A 14,693-nucleotide genomic window follows, 5' to 3' on the forward strand; every position below is an offset into this window, starting at 1 on the left:
GGTTGGTGCTGTTCTTTAGCTGTTGGCTTCTACTGGCGTTTGCTAGTCTTCTGTTCTATACAGGCTGTGTGTTGCGCTTCTCAAAGAGGCAATTGTTCTTATGGCCTACAACCGCAGCACTTGTGCAGCTTTGATATTTCGACTTTGCCTACATGGGGGTTGTCCATGTTTATGTATATTTTCCTGTATTCAAAGGAGTCCGTTCCCTTTGGATTGTCATACGAGGGAGTCTGTTCCTTTTGCGTTGTATTACTTTCTGTACTGCAAGCTTGTCTTGCTATGGTCTGTTTAAGGGAGTTTGTTCCCTTTGCCTGGATTTATATCCAGTTGTTCTGCTGGTTTCCAGCCTGTACCGCAAGCTTGTCTTGCAAAACATTTTTGATCTATATACTTCTTACATTTAATAAAAAAAAAATGGTAGAAAGCTCAGGATGGAACAGGGGAGCTGAAACAAATAAATGAAATGCTCCAAAAGCAATGCCAACAATAGGTCAAGCTAATGACACATCTTGATTATTAGGCTAATGGGTTCTCCTCTGTTAAACAAGCTTTAATCGAAGAAAAACATGTTTTAATAAAAGAATCAATGCCAAGAGAGGAATAGTGGAATATTTGGTTGAAGACTTACAATGCCAAAAGATACACTTGTGAAATTCTTCGCGCAACTCCTTGACTATATTAATAAAGTACTAAAATATCATGGATTGAGAACATGAAAGACTTAAATGGTTTAAGTTTTCAAAGAATCATATATTGAATAAATTAAAATTGTATTGAGTAATAAAAGGCATTATCTTGATTAATGGTTGTTTGGTGTTTAATGTTTTTCTATGCAAATCCCTATTAATGGTTTAATTTTTAAAGAATCATGTATTTCAAGAACACTAGTTTTTTAACAGAAAGGATTTTTGAAAGTCAGCCTAGAATGTCATGGCCAATAAAGCTTCATGTTATCATTAGGGTGAGTTGTAAAGCAAAAGATGATTTGCAAGAAGGATGACCTATATTTCAAAACTAGGTAAAAATGCATGCATAACATTTTAAAATATTGTACAATTTTTTACACAGGAATTGTATAAGAAAGAATCCCCAGTGAAGTGTGGCAAAACTTCAATAAATATGAACCCAGCAGGGTTCTGAGCCTGACAAGCATAGTTTTTAAACCCAATCCGGTGGTCGACCCGGTCTAATGATCGAGTCACAGGTCAGATGGGTTGTTTTATGCATAACATAAGCTATGAATGAGTATATAAGAAAAACAACTAAAGAAAGAAGATACAGCAACAGAAAAGCATTCAATTCATTTTTCTACTTATTTTCATTATTAGAGAGGCAAGGTTGAGTCATCAGGGAAAAGGAAACATCAACTCAACAATGCAACACCAAATTATTTTGAAAAACAAAAGGTTTAGAAAGAAGATACATACTAAGCTTTGCTTCAAGGCCCTCACTATAGCATCTTCATTAGCATCCAAAGACATTATCAGCCTAGCTAAAGTTGGAAGTGCAAATTCTATCTTATGAGAGCAAAACAGAAATAAGATTCCTCCATAGAATATAGCATATCTATTCTTCAAAGATCATGACCAAGTTTTTCAGTACAAGAAAAATCAAGAAAAGGTAACAAGCAATGAATGTTGTTGATACATATGGCTTTATTATTCAAATGATTGATTTCCCACCAAATTAAGTACATGAATGCAACCATTTGCATAAATAACAATGGGAGCATTATTGATACCCAATAAACCATAAGTCATAGCAAGAGTAAAACCGGTACATGTTAAAAAAAAATTATGTTACACAGACAAATAACAAATATAGTTCAAAAGACATACCAGTCGGCGATCAAGATTTACCCTTGCTTTAAGTTGGATGCAAACCTATTTAATCTATCCTACAAGTTCTCTGTCAAAGTGTTGAATTGGGGCCTAGTCCACCGAGTCTCAAATTGACTTCTAAATTAGGCATCTTTCGTTGCTTCCTTTTGCAAAAGTTCCTCGGTCTGAACCAGCAATTCTTGGTTTACCCTCCTCAAATCCATAAGTTGTTATAACTTAGCTTCAAGGCCAGCTACCCCCCATTAATCTGCACTGCTTCAACATCTTCTTTAAGATCTGTTAGAAGCGTAAAGTTCTTCCAAAAAAAGAATTAAATCTGGCAGGTTCGTTTCTTTGAGCCTTACTCGAGTTAGCTCACTCCCTTGTTGAAATTTTTCAGCTTGTATCCTGATAATATTGTCGACGATTTCAATGTACCTTGAAAGAGCTTTCGAGATTTCTATAATTAGGTTTTCTTTAATTAGGTCTTCTGCTTGTTCTGTCTTTAGTTCTTCACATTTTGGCCTTTTAAATATAAAATGCCAAAACGAAATCATTTCTCGCATATATATTAAAAAAATAAATAAGACCGGGTCTCAGCTGGATTTACCCGGGCCAACAGGGTTTTGGGTTGACCCGCCGAGTCAACCGGGTTCCACCAAGCCAAATCCCTAGTTGTTTTTTACTTAGACCCGACCGGGTCCCAGGCCGGGCCGGGTTTCAAAACAATGCTAACAAGGCTCAATTTGATTTTTGAAGCCTAATAAAGTTTCAACAAAGAAGGAATACGACAAAGTTCTAAAGCCCAACAAGGTTTAGCAAGAAAAAGTCTTCAATAAAAAAGACCCAGCAAGATTCTAAGCTCAGCAAGGCTCCCAATGATTAAAAACCCAACAAGATTTTGACAAAGAAAAAATCGAGTAAAATGAACCCAACAAGGTTCTAAGCCCTGCAAGGCTCTAATGATTACAAACCCAGCAAGGTTTTGATAAAGAAAGAGTTTGGCAATACTCTAGCAAAAGAAAAGAAAAACTAGCAAAGCTCCAGTTATTAAAAACCGAGCAAAGTTTTGAAAAAAATGGTCTAACAAGGCTTCAACAAAAACAACCCAGCAAGGTTTCAAGCCTAAAAAAGCTCTCAATTAGATATTGCACCTTTGAGCCCTCACTTGCCAGATAGTGCTCTTTTTAGCTCTATATATTTTCTTCTAAATGAGCTTTTTAGCCCACACATACTAGATAATGCACTTTCTAGCCCTACCTATTTTCTTCTGAGTGCGCTTTTTAACCCTCACATACCAAATAGTGCACTTTCTAGCCCTATTTATTTTCTTTTGAGTGTGCTTTTTAGCCCTCACATATCAGATAGTGTACTTTCTAGCCTTATCTTTTGTTTCCTTCTAAGTACACTTTCTAGCCCTCACCTACCAGATAGCGCGCTTTCTAGCCTTATCTCTTTTCTTCTGAGTTTGCTTTCTAGTCCTCACCTACTAGATAATGCATTTTATAGCCCTATCTCTTTCCTTTTGAATGCGTTTTATAATGCTCATGCTTTAAATAATACACTTTCTAGCCTTATTATTTTTTTCTTTTGGGTGTACTTTTAAACTCTTACTTTGTAAATAATGCATCTTTAAGCTCTATCCCTTTCTTTGATGTGCATTTTCCAACCCTCACCTACCAAATAATGTGTTTTCTACCCCTATCATTTTCCCTGTTAAGTGTGTTTTCTAGCTCCATGTCTTTTACACAATGCTTTTTACATTATTTCCTTCTAAATGTGCTGGGTCTATTTTCTAAAGTTTAAGACTGAGTTAGCAAGTGTTTTTCTCAATTTTAAAAATTGGATTGAAAATCAAAGTGGTCACAGAATTCAGGTTGTAAGATCTGATAATGGCACCGAATACACATCAAACAAGTTTGCCAAGTTTTGTTATGATGCAGGGATTGAACATCAATATACTACACCTTACACTCCTTGGCAAAATGATGTAAGTGAACAAAAAAACAAAACAATCATAGAGATGGAAAGGTGTTTGTTATTTGAGAAAGATTTACTCATGAAGTTTTGGGCAGAGGCAATGAACACTACAATTTTCTTGTTGAATAGGCTGCCAACAAGAGCATTACAAAACAAGACTTCATATAAAGCTTGGCACGGTTGTAAACCTACATTCCAGAATTTAAAGATTTTTTATTGTTTATGTTTCACTTATGTTACATAGGTAAGAAGAGATAAACTTGATAGAAAGGCTAAAGTTGGCATCTTTGTCGACTACAACAATGTTACAAAAGGCTATATAGCTTTCCAACCTCAAACAGAAAAGGTGATCGTTAGCAGAGATATAAGTTCATTAAAACCGAAAAGTGGAACTTCAAATATGCAGAAAAAAGTGCAGGTAAGGGGATTGTGCAAGATATCAATGTCATTGATGAAGCACCAATTAGAGGAACTAAATTGCTTATAGACATTTATCAAAGCTGCAATGTAGTTGTGTTAGAACCTGCAGAATTTGAAGAAGCTAAAAATGATCCAAAATGGATTGATACAATGAAAAAAGAGTTGAGGATGATTGAGAAGAATCAAACATGGGAATTGGTGGACATGCCGAAACACAAAAAACCTATTGGAGTAAAATGGGTTTACATAACAAAGTTGAATGTTGATGGCACTATAAACAAACACAAAGCCAGATTGGTGGTTAAAGGTTATACACAGACTTTTGGTGTAGATTTTTCAAAGACCTTTGCACCAGTTGCACGCCTAAACAATATAAGAATGCTACTAGCAGTTGCAGCTCAAAAAGGTTGGAAAATATTTCAACTTGATGTGAAGTTTGCATTCTTCAATGGTTATCTATAGGAGGAGATTTTCGTGGAACAGCCTAAAGGATTTGTTGTGGGAGGTGAAGAAGAAAAGGTTTACTTATTGAAGAAAGCTTTATATGGATTGAAACAAACTCCAAGAGTCTGGTATAGCAAGATTGATGAGCATTTACTCAAACTTGACTTTAAGAAAAGTTTGAGTGAATCAACCTTACACATCAGAAATTCAAACTCTGATTACATTATGGTTTCACTTTATGTGGATGATCTTTTTATTACAGGAAACAATCTAAGCATGATAGACAAATTCAAAGCGGACATGATGAAGGTCTTTGAAATGACAGACCTCGGTGAAATGTCTTATTTTCTTGGTGTGGAACTGCAACAAAACCAGCATGGAATCTTTATTTATCAACATAAATATACCAAATAGATTCTGAAGAAATTCAAAATGGAAGAATGCAAATCAATGACTACATCCATGAACGTGAAAGAAAAATTTTGTAAAGAAGATGGAGCTGATAAAGTAGATGAAGCAATTTACAGAAACTTGATTGGATGTCTGATGTACCTCACAGCTACAAGACCTGATATCATGCATGTTTTAAGCTTGTTATCGAGGTTCATGCATTGTGTAAGTGAAGTTCACTTCAAGGCTACGAAAAAGAGTTGTGAGATATATCAAAGGTACACTAAGCTATGGCATTCAGTTTAGTTGTAATAAAAATTTTGAACTCCAAGGATATGCATACAGTGATTGGGCTGGCAGTTGGGATGACATGAAGAGCACCTCTGGATATTGTTTTAGTTTTGGATCAGGAATTTTCTCCTGGTGTTCCAAAAAACAAGAAATTATTGCTTAATCAATGGTAAAAACAGAGTATGTTGCAGCTAATACAGCTACAAATCAAGTCTTATGGCTTAGAAAAATCTTAGCAGATTTTGACATGGAGCAAAAGAAAGCCACTAAGGTTAATGTTGATAATCATGTTACAATTACAATATCTAACAATGCAATCTTCCATGGCAAAACAAAGCATTTCAAGCTCAAGTATTATTTTCTTAGAGAAGTTCAGAAAAATAAAGAATTACAACTGATTTATTGCAAGACAGAAGACCAGCTTGCTGATATGTTAACCAAGCCATTGTCAAAAACGAGGTTTGAAACTTTAAGGAACAAGATAGGCATTTGCACCAAAAGATGCAAGGAGGAGTGTTGATGGTTGTCTCATTTGCTGTTGAAGAAGAGATCTTCCATGCTAACAGTCAAGATTAGCTCCAATTTGTTAGGATGTTAGTTGCAAATAAAGTTGTTATAGAACAGCTCTTTTTCTTTTAAAATCTTGTCATTATTTTTTTGAAGTTTTTTATCAAAACTCTTTTATAAAAAAGTGATTTCATCAATAAAAAAATATATACTTTCAGTCACAATAACAACAATTCATTTTACTGGTCTATTTATTTGTTTCTTCCGTGTCTCTATACTGTCATACAACTTCAGGTCGTCCAGTGCGTTTCCTTAAAACTATCATTGGTTGTGGACACAAAAATAATTGTCCCTTAAATGAGCAAGCTTCGAGTATCGTTGGCCTTGGAGGTGGTTCACTTAACTGTCTCTTATTTCTCAAATGGGTTCTTCAGTCGGTAGAAAATTCTCCTACTGTCTGGTGCCTTTTTCCTCCCAGGCTGGAAAATCGAGCAAACTAAACTTCGGCAGCCTCGCTGTTGTTTCATGTCATGGAGTTAAATCTACCCCATTGTTAACTGATGATACCTTCTACTATCCAACTCTTGAAGCCGTGGGTGTTGGAGAAGAGAGAATACAATTTAGTGGTTCTTCTTCGGGAACTCGTAGTGGAACTGGAAACATCATCACTGATTCAGGTACAACTTTGACAATAGAACCAGAAGATGTCTTGAATGAGCTATCAAAAGCAGCAAACAATCAAGTTGAGGGACAGCGTGCTGAAGACCTAAGTGGATTCCTGAGCCTTTACTACAGTAATCTCAAGGTTCCTGTAATCACTGCACATTTCACTGGTGCAGATGTGAATCGTTCAAATTTCAGATGATCTTGTGTGCTTGGCCTTTGCCTCTACTAAATCAGATGTATCAATCTGCGAAAACCTTGCGCAAATGAACTTCTTGTTAGAATATGACCTTCAAGGGAAGTCTGTGAATATTAAGCCAACAGATTGCACCAAATTATAATTCGATAGCCATAGAATTTAACTCTTGTTGCCTTGCGCATGTAAGTCGAAAACATCTCTTCTTTCGTATACTGTTGGCTTCCGTCCTTGAAAACTTTATTAATAACAAGTTCAGATTTCACATTTTTTCCCTTGTTTAATTAAATATATCATATAAAATAATGATAGTCAAAAAATTATATTAACTCAATAGCTTAAAGTATTAGATAAAATCCCAACATATATTTTTTATTATTCTCTAACCCCCTCAAGTGAAAGTTATTTAACTTGAAATTTATACAAACTCATATTACCTTGTATTTAATTTTTTATCAAATAAATTAAAATAGTAAGATTCAAACTCATGACCATTTAATTATCAAAATTTTAATATCATATTAAAAAAATATTTCAACTTCAACGGTTAAATAAAATTTAAAATTATAATTTATATTATTTCTCTCAAATCATATAATACACACAATCACGCCGGTTATAGATGTTACCGCTGAACGATGCAGCTGATGTCTGATAATTATGTCAATTAACATTACTGAATCCGAAGCGTGTCCCAGTAGATTGATTGATTGTTATGCGGGAAACCTCAACTTTACAGTCTATAAATAAATGCATACAAAATAATAAACACGTCCTATCATGTCAATATTGCAATGGGCAACGATGGATCACCTCAGCTTGTCCCGTAGTCCAACATTTCCCACCTGAAGGGTCGGAACACGTACAGAACCTCAGGACAACTCTTGAACAGAAGAGCCACACAGACACAAACTGCAGCAATTGCCACCATTGAGAGCATTGCAGGCCTGTATAGCTGAGACCTGCTGGCTATTCCATAAACCACCTTCTGACTGCAAAGCTTGCAGTTGAGCTGAGTGGGTCTCAATGCCGCTTGTCCGATCTCAAAGCTACTGGACAATCCTTCATTTTGTTTCTCATTAACGTTACTGTTTGAGAGATTGCTAGGGATGTCAAGCACAACTTGGCCCCCAACAGCTTTTCTCTTGTTAATTTTCCTTTGTACAAGATGGATGTATGTGTAGTGGCCACGCAAGCGAGCATAATCTTCAGGTGTGAAGCCTGTGCTGTCACGAGCATTCTTCCATGCTTCAATGCCCACCTGAAATGTATCACACAGATCTTTACACAAAATTAAGGAAAATAACAATGATTGAAAAGCAGTTTTGGATTCAATTTTCCAAGATGTTATTATTCACTGCTGATTTAAAAAAAAAAAAAAAATGATTCCTGTCCAGACATAAAATAAAAGAATAGAAACAACAAATTAAGGCATTATGGGAAATGGAAAACCATCCACTAGCTACGAAAAATGAAAGGTAATATAACGCCTGAGATGTGGAATGATAACGAAAAGAGGCAGCTAAATTAAAGGCCTGCTTTACACTGCTATTAGTATGCTATGAGATCAGAGATGATCATGTAGCTGCAGCGTGACAAAAGCAGTCTCCTCAGTAAATTTCTGTTCTTTTTAGTATCAAGATTTTTCAACTTACGTTTCAACTATTTTTTGAGAGAAAGCATAGTTGTGACTAAGAGCAGTAAATTTACCACACTTGTTCACACAAAAAGGTAGTATAAAACAATCAAATGAAGCAAGATTTAACTTCAACACATTGGCTATTGTCACTCTTCAACACATCATCACTAAATTGAATTAAAAAGGAAACTATGGGAACCAAATAAAATGTGGGGGAAAATATAGCTAAACTAACAGCTCCTGATTATCTTCTCCATCTAACGAGATCCTACACATCACATTAGGTTTGCAAAATCATGCAATCAAAAAAAAATTTATCATATTCCAATTCCTAGAACTGATTATTGTTGTCACGACATAAGTATGAACAGTGATCCAGATTGAAGAGACACAGAGAGTGAAACTGGTGGTGGTGAATATTCATGCCATCAAGTATAAATGCAATATTAAGAAAATTCTCTCCTCAGAGTATCCAGAAATTAATTTAATTAGAAAAGGGGCTACCATTCCAGGATCTTCAGTTAATGTGTCAAGTACATCTTCAGAACCATCTTTACCCGCTGCAATGTGAAGAGGTGTCAAACCAGCTGGGCCTGTGACATCTGGCCTAAACAAAATGCTCTCATGGCTTCCACCAACTAGTGCCTTGTCTTTGGACCCGAATTTCTCAGGAACATATCTTAATAGGAGCTCCACAAGAGACCTAGAATTCCTCCTCACAGCTCTGTGAAGAAGGCCCATTTCTGATAATGCTACATTCAAAGATGAGTGCTCTCCACTGCCAACAATTCCGCTGTGCAGAATGTTCAAGAGTTTCCCCACAACAGCACACCATTCATGGTCCATGGAGAATTCCATGAGCCACTTGATTCTTCTTAGTGGGAAGAGATTCATACTAGGATCCGAGCAGCCCAATCTGGACTTCAACTGGCTTCTGTGAAGAAGCCAGCTCATTTCATGAACAAAGTTCATCGCTTGATTTTTGGCTTCCATTTTTTCGGTTTCCTCAGAATCTGCATCTGTTTCAGTCTCCAACACACCCTCAAGCATGCGGATCTCAGAACATACATCTTCCTCTGCAACTAAGAAAGGAAAGAAACTGCTGCTAAAACCGTGATCTTCAATCTGGATAGAGAAAAGATTGAACTCAGCATACAGAAGCATACTCAAAAAAGTATCAGTATTCTATGAAAGCACACAGCAACTGCATGCAAACGCTTGAAAAACTAAAGAATTGTGTTGACTCAACTTAAGGGTTAATTTAAGATAACAGTTTCAAGAAAGAATTTTCCTTGAGATAGGAATGAAGTTCGCTCCAAACAAGCCCAGATATATGTAATTCACAATCTCTTTGAGATAGTAATGAAGACAGCCCTAAATCAATCCAGATATATCTAATTCACAAAGAAAGATGCAAAGCACTGTAATAACCTATCTGTTCACATATTAAGGTCACACTTTAATAAACACACTCATAGTTAATGAGAAAATAAAATCACAGATTCAAATTAAACTAGCATGTATCCAACAAATCCTCAACGAATTATAGATTCAAAACTAGCATTTATCAAAGATAAGGATAAGAAAAGAACAGGATTGAGATCAGACACAGAAGGCAACAACACCTCAATGAATCCTCTTCCAGTCACCATGGGGATAGAGCAAGAAAAGTTGACACATTGGACCTCATCATGACCTTTGAAGCTATCAACACCATCCATCACCTCCTGCGTATTTTCTTGAACCATATAATTCCCTTCTACTGCACAGAGTAATCTGAAAAACAGAAGTGGAGAGCACAAAGTGTAGCTTAGTAGCACATAATACCATCACAATGAAAGAGAGAATACCAAAAATACAGGAAATCAAGACTTTAACAATTCTATATCAGGTGAAAACCACAATCATTACCTTGTGGCAGGCCGAGACAAGTTGACCCCCTTAATTAAAAATTCAGCTCTCTCAGATGCAGTTATAGCAATTGGCTTGACACTTAAAATTTTGCTATAATTGTTGCTTGTGAGAGGCAAAGATGTATCAACAACCACCTGACCTGCAACACAAAATTCACAATATTTCATTTATAAGTCTTGTTACCACTAGACAAAATTCAAAATACTTCATTCATACAAGTCTTTTTACTACTAATCTATTCTTCTAAGTTTCTGAATTACTTAGACAATTCAAGGGCAACAGACCATTATAAACAAATGCTATTTGATGTTGCACCCTAATATAGATCCATCCAGTTCTCCAGAAAGTGTCTTCTGATACATCTAGAAGCCTGCTCAAACTGGAGCCAAGGCCGCAGCAAAGCTATACAAGGGAAAATTCCACTATAAGGCCACAAAAGTTGTCTGGAGAAGTTTAGATCAATAACAATGGTCAGGGTTTATAAAGCTTACTTCCTCCCACGCAGCCTCGGCCTGATGAAGATAAATGGTCAGAATGATACAACCAGGCCTGATGTAGCTTTCAATATCAGTGGGACTATGAGATAGCCAATCCAGAATCTGAGAACCAAAACATTTCACATAATCATAATTTGTAAGTAAAAAAACATCAAACAGCAGCACAAAACAAAAATTAAATTTTAAGTACCTGGGCTCGCAGGAGAAGAGGAAAATCATTTGGTTCTTTCCCAAATAATTTAAAAACAATTCGATCTGTGCGGCTCTGAAGTGGTAAAAAAGGATAAGGTAACTGATGAATATTATACGTATACAACTCATAAGTCAAAAGACAGAACAGATGATCCATCCACGGATTGAAAAGTAAATCAAGGGAGAAATATAAGAAATCAACATTTCACCTAGTCTCTAAAAAAGAAATGCCTTGTTATTTTGGGACAATCGTGCTACTCAGAATAATATGAACATATGAATAAATATAAGCATCCAAAGGGACGCTAGGGATCAACCAAGAAATTCTTCTTGGTGCTATACAAATTGAGTTTAGATGGGAAATGATAAACAATATGCAAGTACAGTATACCTGATCTTCTCCACTGGAACTAGAAGGTGACTGTGCGGAAGCTGAATCTGAATTTCTGCTGGTCTGAGGAGGACTTGACTGATGGGAGTCTTGTTGTACCCATGAAGGGCAATCAAGGGAGCTAGTCCTTGCATTCACAGGAGCAGGTGATCTCTCTATATCTTCAGTGCCATCATCTGAGTCAACATAAATGTCATTCAAATCAAAATTGTTCATCTTGACCTGCCCCACTGTACTCTCTCGTACTTCTGAATACACTGCAAAGTTGTTTGGAACGCTAGGTTTCAAGGAAGATGTGGTCTGTATATTTGCACCATATGCATCATGCACAGGCATAACTTGCTGAGGCATTCCAGACACAGGTACTGTCAGATGCTGTTTTAAATTTGAAGGGCCTTCACCATTTGAAAGTAAAGCTGAGACTACCTCTGAATTTCCAAAATGATGTGCTCAAATCTCGAGGTTCCTGCAATGGTCCAAACATGTTTCTTCCTCCATGTTCAACACTATGGCTTGCAAGGCTCCTTAAAAGATGAGTTAACAGATCCTGATCAGTTGTTTCATCTGATCTATTGGCTGCAATTCAAAAATGACAGAATCATTATCTAACAAATACAGGTCACTCACACAACAAGATGATATAAGGTGCCCAAGTTTTCCAGGTAGAAAATGAAGCCCGTAGCACAAAACAGAAAATCAAGGTAATATCAATGGGCAAACAGGAAATCCTCAATGAATTAATTCTGAAAAGTTCAACTAGGAAAACCATCCTTACAATGCATGTTTGACAGTATCCTCAAGAGACTTATCAACAGATAGCCACTGTTCTGATCATCATTCATCGAACTTCCATTACCAACAGTATCAGGATTAGTCTTCCTTCTCCTTTTATTGTGGCCAGCCAGACGTCTACGACAACTTCTCTTCCCTTCATCAAACTCTTGAAGGGCATGAAACCTGCAAAAAAAGTTGACAAGGCATCAGTTAAGTACTTTTGGCAGACTATAAGGAACTGCAAACCAAGAAATTTCCCTCCAAATATATGAGTAATAATCAATTTTTTTTGAAAACTGGAGTTGGTAAAAGAAAATTGGGACTTTCTGTTCAAATGCATTAATCTCCATCCAAAAAATTGGAAAACTAGTTTTCCAATTTTCCAAAATTTATATTGAGTTTGGAAACACATTTTAGAAGCTCTCCATAGTTTTTTTTACTAGTTTTTTTTTTTTTTCATTGTTTTTTCAAAAAGAAGAAAATACATGAGCGATACAATATTTTTATTTTTATATACAAACACTTTTTAACAATATCAAAGATTAAAATTATTTTTTTACATTACATATTAGTTATTGCCAAATTTTTATTATAAATCTAATATAATGATTTTTTTTTTTTAGTTAACAATATAACTTTAAATTGATAATTTTTAATTTGAATGAAATAAAATTAAATTCTACAATTCAATTATCAAGAATACAAAATATTAAGATGTCTATTATAAATTATGGTTTTGATTTTTTTTATGAAACATAGTTGTAATGGCAACGTATTTCTTATTGTTCCAGTGAAAGACATGGCGAAATAAAGGGTCTAAAACTATTTTCCTTTTCCATTTCCAGTTTTTTTTCTCTTTTCAGTGAAAAATTGAAAGACATGGCAATGTATTCCTTTTGAGCCGTTCCAGTGAAAAAACGTCTTCGTTCTCAATAAATGACCATGTCTTTCAATTTTTTATTGAAAAAGAAAAAAAAAACTGGAAATGGAAAAGGAAAATAGTTTTAGACCCTTTATTTCTACAGTTATATTTGATGTTTTTCACACCCCAATTGGGCATCCAAATTATGCATATGATGTTACTATTTATGTTCACAATATGTACCTGTTTTACTAGGGCAGTTAAAAACCAATAAATATCTAAGCAATGAGCTTATTATACACGCATACCTACTGCACTGCTGACAGAAACGCTGCATAACGTTTCCAACGAGAGCTTTGCCAGCCTTGGAATGCATTTCACAAACCTTATGTCGCCTGTGATAGTCTTTGGCATTGCTCAGATCAACACCGCAATCCTCCACCTGACAAACCGCCCGGCTCAAGCCACCCCCAACCAGTTTAGTCTTCTTTCCGCTGCTTCCTTCCCAATTCCCCACATCCCTCTGACCACCAAGCTTTAAACTAAGACCACCAGTTTCCTGATCATTCAAGTTGTCGTCGTCAATGACAACCACCCTTCTCCTTTTCTCCAATTCCCTTTTTCCTTTCTCAACTCCCAGATTCACTTCATCGGAGCATGAGGATGAACTATTGGACGAATTCCCAGTGGCCGGAACTCCTGTCCCAATCCCAAGAGGGGAAAATTGCCTACTGACGCTGGTTGATGGTACCGGATTCAAAGGACTAGCAATAAAAAGATCACCATCCCATTTCCAATCATTCAAATCCCATTCTAAACCTCTCTTCCCTACTGCCCGCATATCAGTTGGGCCCATAGCATAGAAATGATGAGCTTCCCCTCCAAATCTAGCCTCCATACCAAACACCCAAAAGGATCCAAGAATTTCACTAATTGAACCAGCACTGATAACCAAAAAGAAAAAACAGCAAACCCCGGATGAACTAAACCAGAAGAGATGAAAGCTTTAAATGAAAACTAAACCTAATCAGCTTCACTTCTTCCCCAAAAGTACAAAAAAACCACACCCACACACCCATGATTCCAATTAACCGCAACCCACATACCAGATTACCCTTTAATCAGCTACCTCTCCCTCCAAGAATCCTTTTAACAAAAAACCATCAACCCCACTTCAAGCTCTATGATTTCCTCAATTGAATCAATGATATACAGGAAAGTAAGAAAAAAAATAAAATAAAAACTGTACTTGCCCGGAAGAAACTTAACAATCCTGTCTGAAGAGAAGGAAAACAGATCGAACTTGTTGCCGGGAAGTGAAGACAAGCGAGCGAGAAGTTAGGGTGATGACGATGATGACGCAGAAGAGGAGAGGAAATGGTAAGGTGTGGTTTGGTACATAGGAAGATAAAAGTAAACAACTATCTTTGCTACTTTTACTTACCAATACCTGAATGAAGAAAAAATGTGATATAGAGGGAGGAAGAGAGAGAAAGATGACATCTACGACAACAACAGCTACAGTACCATCCCACAGCAACAAAATGGTGGGCCCCCCTCTCACCCTCACCATAACCAAAATTCACAAAAAGAAAAGGATGCCTTTCTCCTCCTCTTTCTACTTTTTCTTCTTCATTTTCATTTCATCTCATGCTGCCATCGTTTTTGTTGTACGTACTGTTACTGACGCCCAGTTTGTATAATTTCATAACA

General features: G+C 36.2%; 1 pseudogene; it reads right to left on the bottom strand.

Annotated features, from left to right (window-relative positions):
- Positions 1 to 7,359: 7,359 nt before the first annotated feature.
- LOC118036258 (squamosa promoter-binding-like protein 1) lies at positions 7,360 to 14,433 on the bottom strand (annotated as a pseudogene).
- Positions 14,434 to 14,693: the final 260 nt, after the last annotated feature.

The sequence above is a fragment of the Populus alba genome, chromosome 2, assembly GCF_005239225.2.
Source record: "Populus alba chromosome 2, ASM523922v2, whole genome shotgun sequence".
In the NCBI taxonomy this organism is placed as follows: Eukaryota; Viridiplantae; Streptophyta; class Magnoliopsida; order Malpighiales; family Salicaceae; genus Populus; species Populus alba.